Source organism: Microcebus murinus, chromosome 12, assembly GCF_040939455.1.
Source record: "Microcebus murinus isolate Inina chromosome 12, M.murinus_Inina_mat1.0, whole genome shotgun sequence".
Taxonomy (NCBI): domain Eukaryota; kingdom Metazoa; phylum Chordata; class Mammalia; order Primates; family Cheirogaleidae; genus Microcebus; species Microcebus murinus.
This window is the reverse complement of record NC_134115.1, coordinates 761,902-786,059: the sequence shown is the minus strand read 5'-3', so window position 1 is coordinate 786,059 and position 24,158 is coordinate 761,902. Positions and strand designations below refer to the sequence as shown.

General features: G+C 56.1%; 2 pseudogenes; both read right to left on the bottom strand.

The window, feature by feature from the left end:
* Positions 1–13,616: 13,616 nt before the first annotated feature.
* LOC142874589 (uncharacterized) lies at positions 13,617–13,736 on the bottom strand (annotated as a pseudogene).
* A 2,121-nt stretch (positions 13,737–15,857) lies between these two features.
* Positions 15,858–15,976, bottom strand: LOC142874515 (uncharacterized; annotated as a pseudogene).
* Positions 15,977–24,158: the final 8,182 nt, after the last annotated feature.

Genomic DNA, 24,158 nt, shown 5'->3' with positions numbered 1-24,158 from the left:
GGGGCTGTCTCTCCACACACAGACACACAGACACACAGACACACAGACACAGACACACACACACACACACGATGTGCCTCCACGGCTGGACCCGCCAAGGTGGGGACCTTCCAGCCCCCCTCCTCTCCTCACCTCGCCTCCTTCACCTACCCGCTCCCCACTCCCAGGGCGCCGGCCGCCGCTGACTGCGCACGCGTGGGGCGCTCGCCCTTTGCCCCCAGCCAGGGGCCGGCCTGGCGCACAACCCCTTTCACCTGTGCCCCCAGCCCTGTGGGTGGGCTGCCGCCTATTCCCCCGGGCCAGGGCTGCGGCACAGCGCATGGGGGAGGCGAGCGAGTGTAGGGGCGTCTCTCGGGATGTGTCCCATGGGTGGGGTGGGGTGGCGTGGCCTGTGGGGCGCTGAAGAAACCAGTCCCCTCCATCTCCTACCTCTGGAAAACCCCCAAGCCCTTGGAGAATGCCGGCACCGCGACCGTGGGGGCCGGGACCCTGCTCTGTGTCCTCCTGTGGCCCAGTCCAAGGGGCCTGGGCCTGGCCGGGGCTGCATTGGACCCCAACCACCCTGGGGTGTGGACTTGCTAAAAGTCGGCGATTAGATATTGGATTCGAGCTTCATTGAGGTCTTTTCACTAATGAATGCACCGAAAAGAGTTTCCTAATCCATCTGTGAGGGTGGCAACTGAAAGAGAATTTTAAAGCTGACAGAATAGGCGAGGAAAGGCATAGGAGATTTCCAAACCCAGTAAGGAAGCCTTTCCCGAAACGGAAGAAAGAAACGAGCAAACAGAAACACCGGTAGCCCGCCCGGATCAGAGTCTGCCCCTGAGAGAAAGTACCCTGACCAGGTTCACCCGTGGGTGGGTGGCGAGCTAGCGGCATTCAGAAGAGCGAGGCCCGCAGTCTGTGCAGAAGACACCTGCACTCGGGTGTGTGTGGCGGCACAATTCCCAAGCAGCTCCAAATGGTAATCGAAAGAGAAGCCAGGGAGTTCCCAACGCCCCAGGTGTCCGCAGCCCACGACTGGCTGCTGTGGGAATGCGAAGCCCGGCTCCTTGTCTCAGAGCGGGACAACCAGGAGGTGTGATGTCCACTCCGGGGGTTCCCAGGAGGATGAGGCTGAAGCTGGGACTTGGCCTGAAAGTGTCCCCTCGCATGGGCACCCCCTTCCGCTTCCGGCTCCTCTACCCCTGGTGCCCCTCCATCCAGGGGCCAGACCTTAAAAAATCACCCGCAAGAGAATCCTGGTCCCAAAGAAGCCCTCTGGGGGACCCGTGCTGAGAGAGCTTGTGGGCATGGCCCGCTGGGGCTCTGCCCGACCCAGGGCTGGGAGATGCAACCTCCCAGCTCTGGGTCCCTGCAGGAAGTGTTGGCAAGCACTGGGCCAGTCCTCCAAAGGCCCAGGTGCAGGGAGCCCAGGCCAAGCAGCCTGTGCAAGAAGCCACATGCCGTGCCACCCCGGGAACATGACTGCAGGTCACGGCCCCTCCCTCCCCCCACTCCTCTTCCTCCTCCTCCTCCTCCTCCTCCTCCTCCTCCTCCTCCTCCTCCACCTCCTCCTCCCCACCCCCGACATGGCGCAGGGCTCAGAGACACCTCAGACGCTGCTACCAAAGTCCACAGGGCATCGGTTGCTACTCCAAAGCACCCGAGCAGACCGCGTTGTCCAGCCAGCCCCTGGGCCTCCCTGGGGTGCCCACACAAAAGTGCAGACAACCACCGGACTCGCAATGTCAGTTTGAGGATGTTTCTGCCACTCTAAGGACCCGCAGGCCAGCTGGGCCTTCGGGCAGGACAGAGAGCCCCGGAATCCGACGTGGAGAGCTGCGTGTACGTCCCCATCAGGAGGCGGTCCCCACCTCCCCGGCTCTCCCCTTGCGGGGAGCGGCAGCTGCAGGGCCTCAGGGAAGACACCAGGCTGGGCCCCCGCGGCACAGCGGGGCACCTGAGCCAGACTGCTGAGGCCGCCCTGCTGCCGGGTTCCCGGAGGGCTTCCTGGAAGCAGCGTCCACACCAAGCCCTTGGAAGGCCCAGGCGATGGAGGAGCCGGTCAGGCAGGGTCCTAGGAGGGTGACGGGCGGGGAGGAGCGTGTAAGGCAGGGGCAGAGGACGGTGACAGGCCGGGCGGGAAGGAGCCGGTCAGGCAGGGGCCCAGGACGGTGACCGGCCGGGTGGGGAGGAGCGAGTCAGGCAGGGGTCGAGGTGAGGGGCCGAGCGGGGAGGAGGGTGTCAGGCAGGGGCAGAGGACGGTGACAGGCCGGGCGGGAAGGAGCCGGTCAGGCAGGGGCCCAGGACGGTGACCGGCCGGGTGGGGAGGAGCGAGTCAGGCAGGGGCCGAGGTGAGGGGCCGGGCGGGGAGGAGGGTGTCAGGCAGGGGCAGAGGAAGGTGACAGGCCGGGCGGGAAGGAGCCGGTCAGTCAGGGGCCCAGGACAGTGACGGGCCTGGCCGGGGAGGAGCGCGTCAGGCAGGGGCAGAGGAGACGGGCTGGGTAAGGGTTAGGGTTACAGTTAGGGCACAATTCACAATCGCAAAGATGTGGAAGCGACCCGAGTGCCCATCCATCCAGGAGTGCATTAATAACATGTGGCGCGTGGACACCACGGAGTGCTATTCGGCTATGAGGAGCAGCGGTGAGAGGGCGCCTCTCGTGCTCTCCTGGCCAGAGCTGGAACCCGTTCCAGTAAGCCAAGTATCCCAAGAATGGACACACGAGCACCACGTGAGCGCGCTCACCAGCAAATTGGTAGGAACGGATGGACACCTAAGTGGACTGAGGGGAATCACCTTCATCGGGTGGGTGTCGGGCGGGCGTGGGGAGGGGGTGGACATACACATCCATTAGGGAGGGGGTGGGTGCGCACCAACTGGGGGATGGGCGCGCTTGGAGCTCTGACCCGAGGGGGGAGGCGGGGAAAGAGCAATGCACCTGACCTTAACCTTGGTACCCTCACAATAGGCTGGGAGAAAATGAGAAATAAATGAATAAGAAAACAGGGGCTGGGGGGCAGGGGCAATACATGTCACCTCAATGCTTGGACTCCCATCATCTGCTTGGAAAGAGAGAGAAAAGAAAATGCAATAATAGAGATAAGAGACACTTTTTAAGAAAATGAATCCGAAAAGAAAAGTAAAAGGAGGCCTGTGGAGCAGGTCTGGGTGTGACTCCGGATCCCCCAACATCTGGTGCCACCACCAAAGATTCCTAGGTGTAGCCCATAGAACCCCGAAAGCAACGGGACGAGTTCTGGTCACATACTCCCTCAAATTACATCCTGGAATGCTTCCGGAACTCCCTCCCCTCTCAGACTCTCAAGGTTTCCTCCAGCGTGTCGGTTCCCACAGACCAGACCTTTGGTCTGAGACCTGACAGTCCAGATGGCACGCATGCTGCCGCGTGGCGGCGGTGCCGCGGCTCGGGACAAGAGGAGGCCCCACGGTGTGGGCTGTGGTGGCAGGCACCCCGGGGGGCGCTGAGGGTGGGGGCGATCCGCGGGACCCGCCGCCGCCACCGCAGTAGCACTCCCAGAAAGGGGACAGAATGAGAGGCAAAAAAAAAAGAAAAGTAAAGAAAAAAGAAAGCCTCCGGCACCCGGTATTCCCAGGCGGTCTCCCATGCAAGTACTAACCAGGACGGAAGCTGCTTAGCTTCGGAGATCAGAAGAGATGGGAAGCGTTCAGGGTGGTGTGGCCTTAGACGGCGGAGGGCGCCCCTGCCCCGCTCAAGAAGCCGAGTCTCACTGCACTTCCCCGCGATAGCTCTGCCCCGCGCAGGGCCGGGCCTGTTGAGTTCGCAGGTCGGACAGGGCCTGTTGAGTTCGCGGGACTGAGGTGAGGGACGGGGCGGGGTGGGGGGCTGTCTCTCCACACACAGACACACAGACACACAGACACACAGACACAGACACACACACACACACACGATGTGCCTCCACGGCTGGACCCGCCAAGGTGGGGACCTTCCAGCCCCCCTCCTCTCCTCACCTCGCCTCCTTCACCTACCCGCTCCCCACTCCCAGGGCGCCGGCCGCCGCTGACTGCGCACGCGTGGGGCGCTCGCCCTTTGCCCCCAGCCAGGGGCCGGCCTGGCGCACAACCCCTTTCACCTGCGCCCCCAGCCCTGTGGGTGGGCTGCCGCCTATTCCCCCGGGCCAGGGCTGCGGCACAGCGCATGGGGGAGGCGAGCGAGTGTAGGGGCGTCTCTCGGGATGTGTCCCATGGGTGGGGTGGGGTGGCGTGGCCTGTGGGGCGCTGAAGAAACCAGTCCCCTCCATCTCCTACCTCTGGAAAACCCCCAAGCCCTTGGAGAATGCCGGCACCGCGACCGTGGGGGCCGGGACCCTGCTCTGTGTCCTCCTGTGGCCCAGTCCAAGGGGCCTGGGCCTGGCCGGGGCTGCATTGGACCCCAACCACCCTGGGGTGTGGACTTGCTAAAAGTCGGCGATTAGATATTGGATTCGAGCTTCATTGAGGTCTTTTCACTAATGAATGCACCGAAAAGAGTTTCCTAATCCATCTGTGAGGGTGGCAACTGAAAGAGAATATTAAAGCTGACAGAATAGGCGAGGAAAGGCATAGGAGATTTCCAAACCCAGTAAGGAAGCCTTTCCCGAAACGGAAGAAAGAAACGAGCAAACAGAAACACCGGTAGCCCGCCCGGATCAGAGTCTGCCCCTGAGAGAAAGTACCCTGACCAGGTTCACCCGTGGGTGGGTGGCGAGCTAGCGGCATTCAGAAGAGCGAGGCCCGCAGTCTGTGCAGAAGACACCTGCACTCGGGTGTGTGTGGCGGCACAATTCCCAAGCAGCTCCAAATGGTAATCCAAAGAGAAGCCAGGGAGTTCCCAACGCCCCAGGTGTCCGCAGCCCACGACTGGCTGCTGTGGGAATGCGAAGCCCGGCTCCTTGTCTCAGAGCGGGACAACCAGGAGGTGTGATGTCCACTCCGGGGGTTCCCAGGAGGATGAGGCTGAAGCTGGGACTTGGCCTGAAAGTGTCCCCTCGCATGGGCACCCCCTTCCGCTTCCGGCTCCTCTACCCCTGGTGCCCCTCCATCCAGGGGCCAGACCTTAAAAAATCACCCGCAAGAGAATCCTGGTCCCAAAGAAGCCCCCTGGGGGACCCGTGCAGAGAGAGCTTGTGGGCATGGCCCGCTGGGGCTCTGCCCGACCCAGGGCTGGGAGATGCAACCTCCCAGCTCTGGGTCCCTGCAGGAAGTGTTGGCAAGCACTGGGCCAGTCCTCCAAAGGCCCAGGTGCAGGGAGCCCAGGCCAAGCAGCCTGTGCAAGAAGCCACATGCCGTGCCACCCCGGGAACACGACTGCAGGTCACGGCCCCTCCCTCCCCCCACTCCTCTTCCTCCTCCTCCTCCTCCTCCTCCTCCTCCACCTCCTCCTCCCCACCCCCGACATGGCGCAGGGCTCAGAGACACCTCAGACGCTGCTACCAAAGTCCACAGGGCATCGGTTGCTACTCCAAAGCACCCGAGCAGACCGCGTTGTCCAGCCAGCCCCTGGGCCTCCCTGGGGTGCCCACACAAAAGTGCAGACAACCACCGGACTCGCAATGTCAGTTTGAGGATGTTTCTGCCACTCTAAGGACCCGCAGGCCAGCTGGGCCTTCGGGCAGGACAGAGAGCCCCGGAATCCGACGTGGAGAGCTGCGTGTACGTCCCCATCAGGAGGCGGTCCCCACCTCCCCGGCTCTCCCCTTGCGGGGAGCAGCAGCTTCAGGGCCTCAGGGAAGACACCAGGCTGGGCCCCCGCGGCACAGCGGGGCACCTGAGCCAGACTGCTGAGGCCGCCCTGCTGCCGGGTTCCCGGAGGGCTTCCTGGAAGCAGCGTCCACACCAAGCCCTTGGAAGGCCCAGGCGATGGAGGAGCCGGTCAGGCAGGGTCCTAGGAGGGTGACGGGCGGGGAGGAGCGTGTAAGGCAGGGGCAGAGGACGGTGACAGGCCGGGCGGGAAGGAGCCGGTCAGGCAGGGGCCCAGGACGGTGACCGGCCGGGTGGGGAGGAGCGAGTCAGGCAGGGGTCGAGGTGAGGGGCCGAGCGGGGAGGAGGGTGTCAGGCAGGGGCAGAGGACGGTGACAGGCCGGGCGGGAAGGAGCCGGTCAGGCAGGGGCCCAGGACGGTGACCGGCCGGGTGGGGAGGAGCGAGTCAGGCAGGGGCCGAGGTGAGGGGCCGGGCGGGGAGGAGGGTGTCAGGCAGGGGCAGAGGAAGGTGACAGGCCGGGCGGGAAGGAGCCGGTCAGTCAGGGGCCCAGGACAGTGACGGGCCTGGCCGGGGAGGAGCGCGTCAGGCAGGGGCAGAGGAGACGGGCTGGGTAAGGGTTAGGGTTACAGTTAGGGCACAATTCACAATCGCAAAGATGTGGAAGCGACCCGAGTGCCCATCCATCCAGGAGTGCATTAATAACATGTGGCGCGTGGACACCACGGAGTGCTATTCAGCTAGGAGGAGCAGCGGTGAGAGGGCACCTCTCGTGCTCTCCTGGCCAGAGCTGGAACCCATTCCAGTAAGCCAAGTATTCCAAGAATGGACACACGAGCACCACGTGAGTGCGCTCACCAGCAAATTGGTAGGAACGGATGGACACCTAAGTGGACAGAGGGGAATCACCTTCATCGGGTGGGTTTCGGGCGGGTGGGGGGAGGGGATGGGCATACACCTCCATTAGGTATGGAGTGGGTGTGCACCGACTGTGGGATGGGCACACTTGAAGCTCTGACCTGAGGGGGGAGGTTGGGAGAGGGCAATGTACCCGACCTTAACATTGGTACCCCCACAATACGCTGGAACGACATCAGAGGTAAATGAATAAGAACACAGGGGGGAGGGGGGCACGGGCAACACATGTCACCTGAATACTTGTACTCCCATCATCTGCTTGAAAAGAGAGAGAAAAGAAAATCAATGATAGAGGTAGAGACACTTTTTAAAAATAATGAATCCGAAGAGAAAAGTAAAAGGAGGCCTGTGGAGCAGGTCTGGGTGTGACTCCGGATCCCCCAACATCAGGTGCCACCACTCTAGAATCCTACGTGTAGCCCATAGAACCCCAAAACCAATGGGACGAGTTCTGGTCACATACTCCCTCAAAATGACCTCCTGGCCTTCTTCTGGAACTCCGTCCCCTCTCAGACTCTCAAGGTTTCCTCCAGCGTGTCGGTTCCCAAAGAGCAGACGCTGTGAGGATCTTCCCGTATCCACACACCCACGGGAGACAGGCAGGCGGGGTCGTGTGTGGAACTGGCTGTGTCCACACACCTATGGGTGATGGTCAGGCAGGGCACAGTGTGGAACTTGCTGTGTCCACACACCCACTGGTGATGGGCAGGAAGGGCGCTGTGTGGACATGGCTGTTTCCACTGATTCACGGCAGACGGGCAGGTAGGGCGCTGTGTGGATCTGGGTGTGTCCACACACCCACGGGAGACGGGCAGGCAGGGCGCAGTTGGAACTGGCTGTTTCCCCACACCCATGGGATACGGTCAGGCCGGGCGCGGTGTGGATCCGGCTGTGTCCACTCACCCATGAGACGGGCAGGCAGGACTCAGTGTGGATGTTGCTGTGTCCACTCACCCATGGGAGACGGGCAGGCAGAGCTCTGAGTGGAACTGGCTGTGTCCACTCACCCACGGGAGATGGGCAGGCAGGGCGCAGTGTGGATGTGGCTGTATCCACACACCCACGGGAGACGGTCAGGCAGAATGCTGTGTGGATGTGGCTTGTCCACACACCCACGGGAGATGGGCAGGCTGGGCGCCTAGTGGATCGGGCTGAGTCCACACACCCAAGGGAGACGGGCAGGTAGGGCACAGTGTGGATGTGACTGTGTCCACTCACCCCCGGTAGACCGGCAGGCTGGGTGCAGTGTGAAACTGGCTGTCGGCACACACCAAAGGGAGACGGGCAAGCAGGGCGCATTGTGGACCTGGCTGTGTCCACTCACCCATGGGTGACGGGCAGGCAGGGCGCAGTGTGGAACTGGCTGTGTCCACACACTCACGAGAGATGAGCAGGCAGGGCTCAGTGTGGAACTGGCTGTGTCCACACACCCATGAGAGACGGGCAGGCCGTGCACTGTGCTGATCTGGGTGTGTCCACACACCCTTGGGAGACTGGCAGGCCGTGCGCTGTGTTGATCTGGCTGAGTCCACACACCCACGGGAGACGGGCAGGCAGGACGCTGTGTGTAACTGGCTGTGTCCACACACCCATGGGTGACGGGAAGGCAGGGCACAGTGTGGAACTTGCTGTGTCCACACTCCCACCGGAGACTGGCAGGAAGGGCGCTGTGTGGACATGGCTTTTTCCACTGACCCACAGGAGATGGGCAGGCAGGGCGCTCTGTGGACTTGGCTGTGTCCACTCACCCAAAGGAGACAGGCAGGCAGGGCGCTGTGTGGATCTGGGTGTGTCCACACACCAACGGGAGACGGGCATGCAGGGCGCAGTTGGAACAGGCTGTGTCCACAAACCCTTGGAAAACGGTCAGGCAGGTTGCTGTGTGGATCTGGCTGTGTCCACACACCCAAGGGAGATGGGCAGGCTGGGCGCTGTGTGGAACTGGCTGTGTCCACTCACCCACAGGAGACGGGCAGGCATGGCTCAGTGTGGAACTGGCTGTGTCCACGCACCCATGGGGGTCGGTCTGGCAGGGTGCTGTGTGGATCTGGCCGTGTCCACACACCCACGGGAGACGAGCAGTCAGGGCACAGTGTGGAACTTGCTGTGTCCACATACCCACTGGAGACTGGCAGGAAGGGCGCTTTGTGTACATGGCTGTTTCCACTGACCCACGGGAGACAGGCAGGCAGGGCGCTCTGTGGACGTGGCTGTGTCCACTCTCCCAAAGGAGAGAGGCAGGCAGGGCGCAGTGTGGATGTGCCTGTGTCCACTCACCCACGGGAGACGGGAAGGCAGTGTGCAGTGTGGATCTTGCCGTGTCCACACACCCACGGGCGACGGGCAGGCAGGGCGCAGTGTGGATGTGGCTGTTTCCACTCACCCACGGGAGACGGGAAGGTAGGGCAGAGTGTGGAACTTGCTATGTCCACTCACACATGGGCGACGGGCAGGTAGGGCAAAGTGTGGATCTTGCCGTGTCTACACACCCACCGAGGATGGGCAGGCAGGGCGCAGTGTGGAACTGGCTTTGTCCACTCACCCATGGGTGACGGGCAGACAGGGCGCAGTGTGGATGTGGCTATGTCCACTCACCCACGGGAGACTTGCAGGCAGGGCGCAGTGTGGATCGGGCTGTGTCTACTCACCCATGCCTGACGGGCAGGCAGGGAACAGTGTGGATCTTGCCCTGTCCACACACCCACGGCAGACTTGCAGGCAGGGTGCAGTGTGGATCGGGCTGTGTCCACACACCCATGCGTGACGGGCAGGCAGGGCGCTGTGTGGATGTGGCTGTGTCCACTCACCCATGGGAGACGGGCAGGCAGGGCGCTGTGTGGATGTGGCTGTGTCCACTCACCCATGGGAGACGGGCAAGCTGGGTGCCGTGTGGATCTGGCTGTGTCCACTCACCCATGGGTGATGGGCAGGCAGGGCACAGAGTGAACTAGCTGTGTCCACACAAGCACAGGAGACGGGCAGGCAGAGCTCTGTGTGGAACTTGCTGTGACCACACACGCACGCGAGACGGGCAGGCAGGGCGCAGTGTGGATCTGGCTGTGTCCACTCACTCACGGGAGACGGGCAGGCTGGGTGCCGTGTGGATCTGGCTGTGTCCACACACCCACAGGAGACGGGCAGGCAGGGCGCAGTGTGCATCTTGCTGTGTCCATACACCCACGGGAGACGGGCAGTCGGGGCGCAGTGTGGATGTGGCTGTATCCACTCACCCATGGGAGACGGGCAGGTAGGGCGCAGTGTGGAACTAGCTGTGTCCACTCAAACATGGGTGATGGGCCGGCAGGGCACAATTTGGAACTGGCTGTGTCCACACACCCACCGGAGAGGGGCAGGCAGGGCTCTGTATAGAAATGGCTATGTCCACATACCCACGGGAGACGGGCAGGCAGGGTGCAGTGTGGATCTGGCTGTGTCCACTCAACCACGGGAGACGGGCAGGCAGGGTGCAGTGTGGATCTGGCTGTGTCCACTCACCCATGGGTGATGGGCAGGCAGGGCGCAGTGTGGAACTGGCTGTGTCCACACACCCATGGGAGACGGGCAGGCCGTGCGCTGTGTTGATCTGGCTGTGTCCACTCACCCACGGGAGACGGGCAGGCTGGGCGCTGAGTTGATCTGGATGTGTCCCCACACCGATTAGAGATGGGCATGAAGGGCGCAGTGTGGAACTGGGTGTGTCCACACACCCACGGGAGTCGGGCAGGCAGGGCGCAGTGGATCTGGCTGTGTCCACTCACCCATGGGTGACAGGCAGGCAGGGCGCAGTGTGGAACTGGCTGTGACCACACACCCATGGGAGACGGCAGGCCGTGCGCTGTGTTGATCTGGGTGTGTCCACACACCCATGGGAGACTGGCAGGCCGTGCGCTGTGTTGATCTGGGTGTGTCCACACACCCACGGGAGACGGGCAGGCAGGGCGCAGTGTGGAACTGGCTGTGTCCACTCACCCACGGGAGACGGGCAAGCAGGGCTCTGTGTGGAACTGGCTGTCTACACAGCCCATGGGAGACGGTCAGGCAGGGCGCTGTGTGGAACTTGCTGTGTCCACACACTCACCAGAGACAAGCAGGCAGGGCGCAGTGTGGATCTGGCTGTGTCCACTAACCCACGGGAGACGGGCAGGCAGGGCGCTGTGTGGATCTTGCCGTGTCCACACAGCCACGGGAGATGGGCAGGCAGGGCGCTGTCTGGGTCTGGCTGTGTCCAATTACCCATGGGTGACGGGCAGGCAGGGCGCTGTGTGGATCTGGCTGTGTTCACACACCCACGGGAGACGGGCAGGCAGGGAGCAGTGTGGAACTGGCTGTGTCTACACACCCTCAGGAGACGGGCAGGCACGGCGCTTTGTGGATCTGGATGTTTCCACACAACCATGGGATACGGTCAGGCAGGGTGCTGTGTGGATGTGGCTGTGTCCACACACCCACGGGAGACGGGCAGGCTGGGCGCCGTGTGGATCTGGCTGTGTCCACACACTCCCGGGAGACGGACAGGCAGGGCACATTGTGGATGTGTCTGTGTCCACTCACCCACAAGAGATGGGCAGGAAGGGCGCAGTGTGGAACCGGCTGTGTCCACTCACCCACGGGATACAGGCAGGTAGGGTGCAGTGTGGATCTTGCCGTGTCCTCACACCCACGGGAGACGGGCAGGCAAGGCACAGTGTGGAACTGGCTGTGTCCACTCACCCATGGGTGACGGGCACACAGGGCACAGTGTAGAACTGGCTGTGTCCACTCACCCACGGGAGACGGGAAGGCAGGGCGCAGTGTGGATCTGGCTGTGTCCACTCACCCACGTGAGACTGGCAGGAAGGGTGCTGTGTGGATGTGGCTGTGTCCACTCACCCACACGAGATGGGCAGGCTGGGCACCGTGACAATCTGGCTGTGTCCACTCACCCACGGGAGACGGGCAGGCAGGGTGCAGTGTGGATCTGGCTGTGTCCACTCACCCACGGGAGACGGGCAGACAGGGCGCTGTATCTGGCTGTGTCCACACACCCATGGGAGACGTGCAGGCTGGGCGCCGTGTGGATCTGGTTGTGTCGACACACTCATGAGAGACGGACAGGCAGGGCACTGTGTGGATCTGGCCTTGTCCACTAACCCACGGGAGACGGGCAGGCAGGTCGCGGCGCTGTGTGGATCTGGCTGTGTCTACTCACCCACGGGAGACGGGCAGGCAGGGCGCTGTGTGGATCTGCCTGTGTCTACTCAGCCACGGGAGACGGGCAGGCAGGGTGCAGTGTGGAACTGGCTGTGTCCACTCAACCACAGGAGACGGGCAGGTAGGGCACAGTGTGGATCTTGCCGTGTCCACACACTCATGGGAGACGGGCAGGCAGGGCCCAGTGTTGAACTGGCTGGTTCCACTCACCCAGGGGTGTCGGGCAGACAGGGTGCAGTGTGGAACTGGTGTGTCCACACACCCACGGGAAACGGGAGGCAGGGCGCAGTGTTGATGTGGCTGTGTCCACTCACCCACGGGAGAATGGCAGGCAGAGCGCAGTGTGGAACTTGCTGTGTCCACACACCCATGGGAGATGGTCAGGCAAGGTGCTTTGTGGATGTGGCTGTGTCCACTCACCAATGGGAGACGGGCAGGCTGGGCGCCGTGTGTATCTGGCTCTGTCCACTCACCCACTGGAGATGGGCAGGCAGCGCGCAGTGTGGATCCTGCTGTTTCCACTCAACCACGGGAGACGGGCAGGCAGGGCGCAGTGTGGATCTGACTGTGTCCACTCACCCATGGGTGATGGGCAGGCAGAGCTCTGTGTGGATCTGGCTTTGTCCACACACCCAATGGAGACGGGAAGGCAGGGCGCTGTTTGGATCTGGGTGTGTCCACTTACCCATGGGATATGGTCAGGCAGGGCGCTGTGTGGAACTGGCTGTGTCCACTCACCCACAGGAGACAGGGAGGCAGGGCGCAGTGTCGATCTTGCCGTGTCCACACAGCCACGGGAGACGGGGAGGCAGGGCGCAGTGTGGATCTTGCCGTGTCCACACACCCACGGGAGACGGGATGGCAGGTTGCAGTGTGGATGTGGCTGTGTCCACTCACCCACGGGAGATGGGTAGGCAGGGCGCAGTGTAGATCTGGCTGTTTCCACTGACTCACGGTAGACGAGCAGGCAGGGCGCTGTGTGGATGTGGCTGTGTCCACTCACGCACGGGAGACGGGCAGGCTGGGCACCGTGTGGATGTTGCCGTGAACACACACTCACGGGAGACGGGCAGGGAGGGCGCTATGTGGATCTGGCTCTGTCCACTCACCCACGGCAGATGGGCAGGCAGGGCGCTGTGTGGAACATGCTGTGTCCACACATCCATGGGAGATGGTCAGAAAGGGTGCTGTGTGGATGTGGCTGTGTCCACTCACCCACCGGAGACGGGCAGGCAGGGCGCGGTGTGGATCTGGCTGTGTCCACACACCCACCGGAGACGGGCAGGCAGGGCGCGGTGTGGATCTGGCTGTGTCCACTCACCCATGGGAGACGGGCAGGAAGGGTGCTGTGTGGATGTGGCTGTGTCAACACACCCACGGGAGACGGGCAGAGAGTGTGCTGTTTGGATCTGGCCAGAAAGGGTGCTGTGTGGCTGTGGCTGTGTCCACTCACCCACCGGAGACGGGCAGGCAGGGCGCTGTGTAGATCTGGCTGTGTCCACACACCCACCGGAGACGGGCAGGCAGGGCGCGGTGTGGATCTGGCTGTGTCCACACACCCATGGGGGACGGTCAGACAGGGTGCCAGACTTTTGGTCTGAGACCTGAGAGTCCAGATGCCACGCATGCTGCCGCGTGGCAGCGGTGTCGCGGCTTGGGACAAGAGGAGGCCCCACGGTGAGGGCTGGCGCGCCAGGCACCACGGCGGGCGCCGAGGGTGGGGGTCACCCCCACCCCGGCCGCTGCCGCCCTCCCAGAAAGGGGACAGAACAAGAGGCAAAAAAAAGAAGAAGAAGAAGAAGAAGCCTGTGGCACCCGGTATGCCCAGGCGGTCTCCCATCCAGGTACTAACGATGGCCCGACCCTGCTTAGCTTCCAAGACCAGATGAGATAAGGGGCATTCAGGGTGGTGTGGCCACCCTCTGTGCTTCCCCGCCGCCTCCTCCAGCCCCAGGCCCCGTGGGCTCCCAGGGAAGGAAGGGGGTGATGGGCGGGGAGGGGCAGGGTGGGGGGCTGTCTCTCTATACACACACACACACTCACACTAACACAAGATGCGCCTCCATGGCTGGACTCGCCAAGGTGGAGCCCTTCCAGCCCCCCTCGTCTCCTCCCCCGGCCTCCATCACCTACCCGCTGCCCACCCCCAGCCCGTCGCCACCGCTGACTGCCCACAGCGCGCCGCGCCAGATGCTCGCCCTTTGACCCCAGCCAGGGGCCGCCCTCCCCCACAACCCCTTTCAGCTGCGCCCCCCCCTCGCCCTGTGGGTGGGCTGCCGCCTATTCCCCCGGGCCAGGGCTGGGGCACAGCGCAAGGGGGAGGGGAGCCAGTGTATGGGGACTCTCTCTGGGGATGTGTCCCATGGGTGGGGTGGGGTGGGGTGGGGTGGCCTGGTTTGTGGGGCGCTGAAGAAATCAGTCCCCTCCATCTCCTACCTCTGGAAAACGCCCAAGCCCGTGGAGAACTGCCGGCACCGCTTCCTGGGGGCTGGGACCCTCCTCTGTGTCCTCCTGTGGCCCGGTCCAAGGGGCCTGGGCCTGGCCGGGGCTGCATTGGACCCCGACCACCCTGGCGTGTGGACTCGCTAAAAATCGGCGATTAGATATTGGATTCCACCTTCATTGAGGTCATTTCACTAATGAGTGCACCGGAAAGAGTTTCCTAATCCATCTGTGAGGGTGGCAACTGAAAGAGAATTTTAAAGCTGACAGAATAGGCGAGGAAAGGCATAGGAGATTTCCACACCCAAAAAGGAAGACTTTCCCGAAATGGAAGAAAGAAACGAGCAAACAGAGACACAGTTAGCCCCCCGGATCAGAGTCTGCCCCTGAGAGAAAGTACCCTGACCAGGTTCACCTGTGGGTGGGTCGCGAGCTGGCGGCATTCAGAAGAGCGAGGCCCGCAGTCTGTGCGGAAGACACCGGCACTCGGGTGTGTGTGGCGGCACAATTCACAAGCAGCTCCAGATGTTAAGCCAAGGAGAAGCCAGGGAGTTCCCAACCCCCCAGGTGTCCTCAGCCCACGACTGGCTGCTGTGGGAATGCGAAGCCCGGCTCCTTGTCTCAGAGCGGGGTTCCCAGGAGGATCAGGCTGAAGCTGGGACTTGGCCTGAAAGTGTCCCCTCGCATGGCCACCCCCTTCCCCTTCCTGCTCCTCTACTCCTGGTGCCCCTCCATCCAGGGGCCAGACCTTAAAGAGTCACCCGCAAGAGAATCCTGGTCCCAAAAGAGCCTTCTGGGGGACCCGTGCAGAGAGAGGTTGTGGGCATGGCCCGCTGGGGCTCTGCCTGACCCAGGGCTGAGAGATGCAACCTCCCAGCTCTGGGTCCCTGCAGGGGAAGCGTTGGCAAGCACAGGGCCAGTCCTCCAAAGGCCCAGGTGCAGGGAGCCCAGGCCAAGCAGCCACATCCACCGGACCCTCAATCTCAGTTTTCGGATGTTTTTGCCACTCTAAGGACCCGCAGGCCAGCTGGGCCTTCTGGCAGGACAGAGAGCCCCGGAATCCGATGTGGAGAGCTGGGTGTACGTCCCCACGAGGAGGCGGTCCCCACCTCCGCGGCTCTCCCCTTGCGGGGGGAAAAGCAGCCGCGGGGCCTCAGAGAAGACACCAGGCTGGGCGCCCACGGCACAGCGGGGGCACGTCCCCCGCAGGCCACTTAGCCATGGCCGCCACCAAAGATTCCTACGTGTAGCCCATAGAACCCCAAAAGCAACGGGACGAGTTCTGGTCACATACTCCCTCAAAATGACATCCTGGCCTTCTTCTGGAACTCCCTCCCCTCTCAGACTCTCAAGGTTTCCTCCAGCATGTCGGTTCCCACAGAGCAGACCTTTGGTCTGAGACCTGACAGTCCAGAAGCCACGCGTGCTGCCGCGTGACGGCGGTGTCGCGGCTTGGGACAAGAGGAGGCCCCACGGTGCGGGCTGGGGCGCCAGGCACCGCGGCGGGCCCTCAGGGTGGGGGTGACCCCCACCCCGGGCCGCCGCCTCGCTCCCAGAAAGGGGACAGAACAAGAGGCAAAACAACAACAACAAAAAAGAAGCAGCCTACGGCACCCGGTATTCCCAGGCAGTCTCCCATCCAAGTACTAACCAGGCCAGACCCTGCTTAGCTCCCGAGATCAGACGAGGTCGGGCGCGTTCAGGGTGGTGTGGCCCTAGACGGCGGAGGGCGCCCCTGCCCCGCTCAAGAAGCCGAGCCTCTCTGCGCTTCCCCACCGCCTCCTCCCGCCCCAGGCCCCGCGCCAGGCCAGTCTGTTGAGTTTACAGGCCAGGTCCGGCGGGCTCTGAGGGACGGGGGTGACAGGCGGGGAGGGGCGGGGCAGGCAGGGAGCGGCGGACCGGGGTGGGGGGCTGTCTCTCTCTATACACACACACACACACACACTCACACTCACTCACTCACACTCACATAAGATGCGCCTCCACGGCTGGACTCGCCAAGGTGGAGACCTTCCAGCCCCCTTCCTCTCCTCGCCTGGCCTCCTTCACCTACCCGCCCCCCACCCCCAGCTCCTGGCCGCCGCCACCGCCAATTGCGCACGCGCGGGTCGCCCGCCCTTTGACCCCAGGCAGGGGCCGCCCTCCCCCACAACCCCTTTCAGCTGCGCCCCCAAACCTGTGGGTGGGCTGCCGCCTATTCTCCAAGGCCAGGGCTGGGGCACAGCACATAGGGGAGGGGAGCGAGTGTATGGGACGTCTCTCTCTCTCTCTAGGGATGTGTCCCATGGGTGGGGTGGCGTGGTTTGTGGGGCGTGGTTTGTGGGGCTGCATTGGACCCCTCAGCTTCGTTGAGGTCATTTCACTAATGAGTGCACCGGAAAGAGTTTCCTAATCCATCTGTGAGGGTGGCAACTGAAAGAGAATTTTAAAGCTGACAGAATAGGCGAAGAAAGGCATAGGAGATTTCCACACCCAGTAAGGAAGCCTTTCCCGAAATGGAAGAAAGAAACGAGCAAACAGAGACACCGGTAGCCTGCCAGGATCAGAGTCTGCCCCCGAGAGAAAGTACCCTGACCAGGTTCACCCGTGGGTGGGTGGCGAGCTAGCGGCATTCAGAAGAGCGAGGCCCGCAGTCTGTGCAGAAGACACCTGCACTCGGGTGTGTGTGGCGGCACGATTCACAAGCAGCTCCAGATGTTAAGCCAAGGAGAAGCCAGGGAGTTCCCAACGCCCCAGGTGTCCTCAGCCCACGACTGGCTGCTGGGGGAATGCGAAGCCCGGCTCCTTGTCTCAGAGCGGGACAACCAGGAGGTGTGACGTACACCCCGGGGTTCCCAGGAGGATCAGGCTGAAGCTGGGACTTGGCCTCAAAGTGTCCCCTCGCATGGCCACCCCCTTCCCCTTCCTGCTCCTCTACTCCTGGTGCCCCTCCATCCAGGGGCCAGACCTTAAAGAGTCATCCGCAAGAGAATCCTGGTCCCAAAGGAGCCTTCTGGGGGACCCGTGCTGAGAGAGGTTGTGGGCATGGCCCGCTGGGGCTCTGCCTGACCCAGGGCTGAGAGATGCAACCTCCCAGCTCTGGGTCCCTGCAGGGGAAGCGTTGGCAAGCACAGGGCCAGTCCTCCAAAGGCCCAGGTGCAGGGAGCCCAGGCCAAGCAGCCTGTGGAAGAAGCCACCCCGGGAACACGACTGCAGGCCACGGCCCTTCCCACCTCCTCCTCCTCCTCCTCCTGCTCCTCCACCCCCCCCCCGACCTCCCACCCCCCCCCGACATGGCGCAGGGCTCAGAGACACCTCAGACACTTGCTACCCAAAGTGCAAAGGGCATCAGTTGCTCCTCCAAACCCCCCCCCGCCCAGCAGACCGCGTTGTCCAGCCAGCCCCCGGGCCTCCCTGGGGTGCCCAGCACAGAAGTGCAGACAACCACCGGACCCACAATCTCAGTTTTCGGATGTTTTTGCCACTCTAAGGACCCGCAGGCCAGCTGGGCCTTCTGGCAGGACAGAGAGCCCCGGAATCCGACATGGAGAGCTGGGTGTACGTCCCCACGAGGAGGCGGTCCCCACCTCTGCGGCGCTCCCCTTGCGGGGGGGAAAAGCAGCCACGGGGCCTCATAGAAGACACCAGGCTGGGCGCCCGCCCCAAAGTGGGGGCACGTCCCCCGCAGGCCACTTAGCGACGGCCGCCGGCCGGCGGACGGTTGGGTGGCGCGAGACGCTGCGGCCGCCCTGCTACCGGGTTCCTGGGAGGGCGTCCTGGAACCAGCGTCCACACCAAGCCCTTGGAAGGCCCAGGCGACGGAGGAGCCCCGTCAGGCAGGGGCCGAGGACGGTGACGGCCCGGGCGGGGAGGAGCGTGTCAGGCAGGGGCAGAGGACGGTGACAGGAGACAGCCGGGCGGGAAGGAGTCAGTCAGGCAGGGGCCGAGGAGGAGACGGGGCTGGGTAAGGGTTAGGGTTAGACTCAGGGCACAAGTCACAATCGCAAAGACCTGGAAGCGACCCGAGTGCCCATCGACCCACGAGTGCGTAAATGAAATGTGGCGCGTGGACACCACGGAGTGCTATTCAGCTAGGAGGAGCAGCGGTGAGAGGGCACCTCTCGTGGTTCTCCTGGCCAGAGCTGGAACCCGTTCCAGTAAGCCAGGTAGCCCAAGAATGGACACACGAGCACCACGTGCTCGTGCTCACCAGCAAATGGGTACGAACCGATGGACACCCAAGTGGACACAGAGGAATCACCTTCATCGGGTGGGTGTCGGGTGGGTGGGGGGAGGGGATGGGCATACACCTCCATTAGGAATGGGGTGAGTGCGCACCGACTGGGGGATGGGCGCACTTGAGGCTCTGACCCGAGGGGGGAGGCTGGGAGAGGGCAACGTACCTGACCTTAACATTGGTACCCCCACAATACGCTGGAACAACATCAGAGGTAAATGAATAAGAACACAGGGGGGAGGGGGGCGCGGGCAACACATGTCACCTTCATACTTGGACTCCCATCATCTGCTTGAAAAGAGAGAGAAAAGAAAATGCAATCATAGAGATGTCGACGGAAAAAAGCCAAACTCTGTAAAATAATTTTAAAGAGATTTATTCTGAGCCAAATTTGAGGACCATGACCCGGAGCCACTGCCAAGAGGCCTTGGGCAAGTGGACTTGCTGTGGCTGGGCTACAGTTCAGTTTTATACATTTTCAGAGAGGCAGGGGTTACAGGCAAAGTCACAAATCAATACATGAGAGGCATACATTGGTTTGGCCCAAAAAAGGTGGGACATCTCGAAGCGGGGGCTTACAGGTTATAGGTGGGTTTAAAGATTCTTTGGCTGGCAATTGGCTGAGAGAGTTAGTCTTTATCTAGAAGACCAGAAAAGATATGCTTACTTTAAGATAAGGGTATGAGCACTCTGGGAGGTCCAGACAGGAGGACACTTTAAATTTACAATAGGCGCCTGCTAGGATGTTTTAAGATGGTTTAAATTTAAGAATAGGCATCTGCTAGGATGCTTGAGTTAAGACAGGGGCTTCTTATTTTTTAGGTGATGTTAATGCCATACCAGAATCAGGTCAGGAAGTAAACCACTGCTTCGTTTGGTTAACAAAAGCCGCTTAGTGGGAATTTACTGTTTGTCAGCCTAACCCTGCTGGCCTCCTTACCATTTGCCAGCCTAACCCAGCTGGCCTCCTTAGGAAGGAGTTTTTAGCAAAAAATTAGAGTTCAGTCCTCAGTTCCCCCTGTTGGCCAAAGATCATTCCATGGAATGCATATGTAGGCCAATAACTAGCATGAGGTCCCACGGTGCTAGGAAGGCTCATTCCTAGAGATGTCTGGTCCCATGGTGCTAGGAAGGCTCATTCCTAGAGTTGTCTATCTGGTCGCATGGTGTTGTGAAATAGGCGGTGTTATATCTTAGGGGGGGGACATGACTCCACTTGATTTAATAGCCAATTGTTAAAGGGGGCCAGATAGAGTCAGGCCTCCGGCCTACTCTGAAAAAAAAACATCTTGAACCAGATCTGTTTTGCGAGCTATCATGATCTGGGCCTTTGATTGATTTTTTTCCTTTTCCTGTATCTGGTATAGCATTTACAGGAAACTTAATAAGAGTCATAGGTAGAATCAGAAGGTAACAAGCAGCCTAACCAGCCAAAAAAATCCTTTGCATGCATCATCATATTTTTTTTAATCAGACTTACAATGCGTTTACCCTCTGTATCAACAGTCAATTGAACTTTATGGTAAATTTTATTTGAGGATTACAAAACTGATACCAATTCAGAATCTAATAAATTTAATTTTTCCTCTGGACAATTAGTCTCCATAGGTATAACATCCTGAGGAGGGCATAAATTAAACTTGAGAAACATTTGATCTTTAATATTTTAAAGGCAAAGTTATAAAACTAATTTACCTACAACTTGTAGCAAAATATAAGCATTATTAACAATTAAGCTAAGGAGGAAATTTAGTAATTTATAGTAAGGTGGCTGATAAATTACTTATTATATTTCTTTTTGGATAAATCCATAACTGATAAAAATTATACTTAGTAAGTTCTAAGTCTATAGGAAGCAGAGAAAGACTTTTATGATTGGGATGGCTATCTGCAGCATGTGGCCTGAAAAGACGGAGTATCTTATTTAGTATTCCTTTAGGCTTTTGTGTGTCCCTCCTTCATCTGGAGGGTCTAAACTAATTCCATCCCTCAGAATTGGCCCTTACAATCTGGCACGCCCCCTCTTCCACGATATTCCCTGGGCTTAGAGGGAGGACATTTGAACAGGGCTTTGGCAGATTTCTATGGTTTTAAGGTCCCAGAGATCAGGTAAACTTGCTAATTACTTAAAATTTGTCAGGACTCTGGAAAACAAAATAAAAGAGTTAGTAATGTTTTAAATAAAGAGTCTTTATATGAAAATTTAGTTCCGTCTCATGAGGTTTGAATTAGCTATACTCATGGTCATATCAGATTTTTAATTAAAGTCTTGGAATTTCATTTTCTTTTAGTCCAGTGGTATATATAATCTCCAAAGTTATTAGAAACCAGTATTTAAGTGGATTTGTCAGTCCTTTCCATGGCCTTTACTTGAAGAAGCCAATTTTAGACTTAGCCAGAAAGAATCATTTTCTGAGATGAATCAAAGTAAAATAATAACTTAAAAGATGATAAAACTTGACCAGCCATGGTTACAGAGAGTCCAAATTGGTTATTTTGTGACATATAGCAATTTACCTAATAACCATAATTATTACTGATAACACATACCAAGACATGTCAATATTTTACAATACTAGTATATTAATAATATACTTATAAGTACAGCCCAAAGAAAGTTAAACACCATTTTATATTTGATAATGTTCCCTGGATAGTTTTGACACATTAAAATAAATCTAAAGTCTGTCTTAGACTTTTGGTGATCCTAATGTGTAAAAAGCTAGTTTAAGGTCAAAAGGCTGGATTCAGAATTTAAGTTTTGGAAAGGTTGTCAAATATCAAAGGCTTAAAGCATTTGTGCATATATAATCACAAACCACTATAAAATAATTTAACAAAGAGATAGATATCAAATAAATCTAAAGGTGATAAAGTTATATGGATACAAATCTTAACCCTTTTTTAGTTTTTCTAGTTAGTCAAAACCTAATAAAGAGAGCACAGAGATTATCTGACAAAGTATAAAATGTTTTACCAAAGCATAAAATGCCAATTACCAAAATTAAACAAAAACCTTTTGTACTACACTACCTTTTATATTAAGAGGAAAAAAAACATGTTATAAAATCAAAATGAGTACACATCATGTTATTTCATTAAGAGTAAATTAATATTGACAGAAATCTTTGTTTTAGCCAAAATTTTTTAATAAATTTTTTATAAACTTCATCCTCACCTGCACGTACCACAAACCATTTACAAAACATACCTTAAAACTTTCGATTTTGTCCTAACATTCCCTTTTTCTAAATAACCATTCATTTTAGGACAAAAATTTCATGCAAGATCCTTTCTTTACATTATTCTTTCTGTTTAACCTTTCTTACCAAAATATATTTCTATATTCATTGTCCCTTTACATCTTTTTCTTACACAAGTGGAATTTTGTATTTTCTTTCTAAATTTATTTTGATTCAGCCCTTATTAGACAAAGTTACACATTTTAATAAGAACATTCTGTTTTATATTCTTTGGTACACCTTATATGTAGAATTACATACAATGACTAGAATTTTTATTTTTAGTAACTTTAAATTTTAGTGAAAACTTTAAAAAGTAGGAAGTCATGAATTGTTTATCCTAAGACACTTGTCATGAAACAAGATTGTAGGTTACTGTAAAATTATAGCCAAATTAATAATTCAAATATATATATATTTTTTTAAGTGCCAAAATCCTATTTTTTTAGAGAAAGGAGACTCAGTGTCTCAAACAAGTATAAGACCTAAATAGACAGACTGCAGTACAAGTTAATAAGGAAGCTGAATCTGTGTCTTTTTTGCAGTTTATTAAAAGATGAATAAAAAATCTTGTTATTCCTATTAATATCATATGACAATCTAGTTTAAAAGAGAAAGCCAAATTTCATTGTGTTAGTGTACTAATCATCAAAGTTAATTTTAATAAAATCTTATAAACAAATCAATCTAATTTTAACCTATAAGACTATAAGACTTTTATAAACCTTTTATAACCTTTAACTTTTATATCTACTTAATTTTTAATGATCATTTACATATTGGATAAGTAGTTTCAAAAAACCAATTAAACAAAATAATGGACTTAAACAGAACTCTAGAACAATTGGGCCTGACTTACATTTTATAGGACATTCTACCTCAAAACCACTGAATACACATTCTTCTCATTAACTCATAGGTCATTCTCTAAGATTGACCATATCCTAGGACAAAGCATATCTCAAACAATTTTTTTTTTTTTTAAAAATAGAAATTATACCGTGTCTTTTTTCAGATCACAATGGAGTAAATGTAGAGATCGACCCTAACAGGAACTCTCATTTTTACACAAAATCATGGAAACTAAACAACCTTCTACTAAATGATCACTTCATAAATGAGGAAATCAAGATGGAAATCAAAAGATTTTTTTTTTTTTAACACAAGTTATCAAACACAAGTTGTCAAAACCTGTGGGACACAGCTAAAGCAGTCCTGAGAGGAAAGTTTGTTTCCATAAATGCCTATAAACAAAATTATCTTTTAACAAACTAATACTTATGCTGTATAACATTTTATTAAAAGAATTTTTGTACAGAGTTGTTCTTCTTTTATCTAGAAGTTTTAATTACACGTACTAATCATAATGTCAACTCTTAGAAAAACTTAGGAAGTTAAATTAACTTTGAACTATTAGTCACCAATTGTATTAGTATTCCTAAATATAAGGCTATGAAGGTATAAACTTAAACTTATATTTAAGAACTGATGTTCTAGTACTTTACCTTATAAATGACCCATTTCTAAGGGACATATAATGACATTTTATGATTATTTTTTAACTTAACATGACTTTAAGATTTATTTGTATTTATTGCATTTGTATTTACGTAATTCATCTATATTAGCAGCTTACTTAGATCCTAGCTATTAAAAGTTTAAGTTACTTTATTAACCATTTTTATACCCTGTAAATTAGATATATATAACAGAACACGGATTAAAATACAAACTCAAATCTTATCAGAAACAATAAGCATTTAAATAAGACTTGTTATTTTAAACAAAATATAACATCACTTCTAAATTTTGTAAACATAGTAGTCATTTTAGAATATCTTGTTTAAAGGTATTTGCTAATTAGATCCTTCCAAAACATCACATCCCCAAACAAAATCTATTGGCATCATAGGGGAATGTCTCTGGCACCCAAAGTTTGGGAGCAAAGGCCACTGTTCTCCTAAAGGCTTGCTGAAAATCTACTGACATTAAAAGTAATAGGATTAATAAGAGAAGGACTTAAAACTTATACATGGACGTTTTTAGAATGAACACAAAGATGCAGGGGAAATTGTCCATTTTTTATGTTTAAAGTATGGACAGCTGTGTAGAAAGATGATTGGACAAAAAGGATATGAGCTAATTCTAACAGGCTTAGTGGCAGAACCAGCAAGGCATTTTATATTTAGATTTTGCTTGGCCTCTTGAGTGTGCATTTTTCCCTTTTGGGTGTAGGACAAAGCCCTTTCTGGCATGGGGTTTTACAGTAAAACAAAGTAAAAACAAAGTAGGTCAGATAATTGCTTTATGGGCATTTTACATGAATAATTTTAGGTTTTATGGCTAGCTTTAGGGAAGAATTGGCACAAGAGGTGAGCAAGGTCAGAAAATTTTGCTTTTGAAGCCTTTATTTTAAGCTAGTTTTTTTTTTTTTTTAAATCCCAT